We start from the raw sequence: 234 nt of genomic DNA, 5'->3' as shown, positions 1-234 counted from the left end.
AATTCTGAGTGGTTGCGGCAGGCGGAGTGTTACACTTGTCTTTGTTCTCTCACGGAGCTCACTGTTTGGTTTAACTTTTACTTTTTATAGAAAAACTCCCGATGGAAGTGTTTGGTGTTTTTTTTTTTTTTTTTTTTTGTGTGTGTGTGGGTTTTATTTTGTGGTTTGTTGGGGTTTTTTTTGTCTCTGTTTGTTGGGGTTTTTTACAATGAGTTTACTCACAGCTGCACACAC

Source organism: Chaetura pelagica, unplaced genomic scaffold (assembly GCF_000747805.2).
Source record: "Chaetura pelagica isolate M959 unplaced genomic scaffold, ChaPel_1.0 scaffold83, whole genome shotgun sequence".
Classification (NCBI taxonomy): Eukaryota; Metazoa; Chordata; class Aves; order Apodiformes; family Apodidae; genus Chaetura; species Chaetura pelagica.
Note: the sequence above shows the minus strand (reverse complement) of the source record.